A 2258-nucleotide genomic window follows, 5' to 3' on the forward strand; every position below is an offset into this window, starting at 1 on the left:
ATCAATTGAATATTGTTGTTTGAATGAATTACATGATCATGTGTTGTTGAGTTAGCTAAAGATCCAATCCTATGAGTTTGTTTTAGACTTGACTTTGATTACATATGTTGTGTAGCTCTCTTAGTGATTTGAGAAGTGAATCAATATGTGCTTCAACACCTTAGGTGATCTAGACAACTAGCTTAGGAATTAAAAGTGATTGTGTTCTTGATCTAGGTCGGTTTTCAATTGGCATCTAGTCAACATAGTAATGCCGATTATCTTAAGTGATTTCGATAGTTGGGGGTTTTAAGTGATTTCAACCTAAGCTCAATCATAATGACCAAATCATGCTTAACTCGATCTTAAGATATAAAGCTTATGTGAATTCGTGGAGTATCATTTGATTTGAGGTTTAGTAGTGATGCTAAATATTCAATAGTTCAACAACTAATGAGATAGCAATATAGGAAAAATGGGGCAAGCCAAGCATAGAGAGGATTAGATAAGTGAACACGTCTTAGTTAATTTATTTTAAGTCTTAATACTTCATTACTTGTTTCTTGTTACTAGTTTAATTGATAAATTTAGGTTTGTTTAATTATGCAAGTTTTAGTTGTTAGTTGATATCAATCGAAACCCCCCAATCAAACAAACCCTAGGACAATTGATAGTTTCAAATATCCGACTTACACCGTGTCCCTTGGGATGAACTTGATAAGAATACTTACATTAAAGTGCTATAATAACCGGGTTCTAAGTGCTCGTTAGTTGCGTGTGCTTGATTGTAGTGTTTGAATCAAATATAAATTTAGAGGGTAAAAGATGTATATCGCACGAACGCATCACACTTTCTTGGCGCCGCTGCCGAGGATGCGGTTAGCTTAGTTGGTTATTTGGTTTAAACTCTTAATTGTTCGATCCTTTCATAGGGGTTTACCCTTACGGAAGTTACTTTTCGCATTTTATATTATTATTTTCGTTTGGAAAACCGCTTGTGTTTGTGTTGTGATTGAAGGATAGGTACCTTTGGTGTATGAAAACAAGGTCTCACAAGGATCAAGAGTTCACACATCCATTCTTCGATCCGAAAAGACACGTGCACGGGGTTTATAATAGTAGAAGAAAGGGTATTAAGAAAGAATTTTGAAGCTTTGTCATTTTGTTTAGAAGAGATGGATCCAAACGGTAATCCGATTCACGATGAAGAGGGCAATCATAATGGTCCTCCAGTTAATCAAGAATTATTGAATGATCCAAACGACACACCAATGTGGAACGCTAGATTGGTTGCACCAACAATGATAGCACCAGCTATTACAAAACCCCCAATTGAAGCAGATAATTGGAAGATCGAGGATAACTTTTTCACGTTGATCAAGGATACATACTTTCATGGGTTGATAGATGAAAATCCGTTCAAACATATTCAACACTTTAATGATCTTTGTGATATTTACAAAACCAAAAACGTCACCGATGACGCTTTTAAGCTAAGGGAATTCCCCTTCACACTTCAAGGAGACGCAAAAGCTTAGATACGAAGTTTACCATCTAATTCTATAAGGTCTTTTCAAGAATTAATAAACGAGTTTATCAATCATTTCTTTCCACCGTCAAAAGTAGAGCGGCTTAAAATGGAGATTAATGGGTTTACACAACTGGGTGATGAGAGTTTGTATGATGCATGGATTCGATTCAAGAAGCTACTAAGAGCTTGCCCACCACATGGTTTGACGAAGAAGGAGTATATCAACACATTCTATCGGGGTTGTAATACTTTTATGAAGCAATATCTTGATTCTTCATCCAGTGGGGTATTTATGTACAAATTACCAAATGCGGCCGAAATTACGGTCAACACGTATGAATGGGTACCTTCACCGCGAGATTTGACAAGGAAAAGTGTAGCACAAGTCGAAGTAATAATGGGCAAGTGATGCTTGCAAGCTTGAACAATCAATTTCAAACATTTGGAAAAGAATTGAAGAAGATTCAACAAACGGTAGTTGTAATGCAAGTAGGTTGTCAACGATGCGAGGGTCCACATCTCATGAAGAATTGTCCTCAAATTACTCAATGCAATCATGTTGATCTAGATGATATTCCCATGAATTCGGATGCTCATGTGAACTACGTGAGTAATCAAAACTACCAACGGGGAGGAACATCTAACCAAAGCTACTACAATCCTAATCAAAAACAAGTATCATTCACCAACCAAACCAATACACCACCCGGATTCACAAACCAAAATCGAAATCAAGGTTACAACAACT

The 2258-nt window shown here is 36.5% G+C and overlaps 1 non-coding gene across 1 annotated transcript; it reads right to left on the bottom strand.

The window, feature by feature from the left end:
• Positions 1 to 1607: 1607 nt before the first annotated feature.
• Positions 1608 to 1714, bottom strand: LOC139903756 (small nucleolar RNA R71). The gene has a single exon (XR_011778550.1). It is a non-coding gene; the product is annotated as a small nucleolar RNA R71 (small nucleolar RNA).
• Positions 1715 to 2258: the final 544 nt, after the last annotated feature.

The sequence above is a fragment of the Rutidosis leptorrhynchoides genome, chromosome 3 (genome assembly GCF_046630445.1).
Source record: "Rutidosis leptorrhynchoides isolate AG116_Rl617_1_P2 chromosome 3, CSIRO_AGI_Rlap_v1, whole genome shotgun sequence".
In the NCBI taxonomy this organism is placed as follows: domain Eukaryota; kingdom Viridiplantae; phylum Streptophyta; class Magnoliopsida; order Asterales; family Asteraceae; genus Rutidosis; species Rutidosis leptorrhynchoides.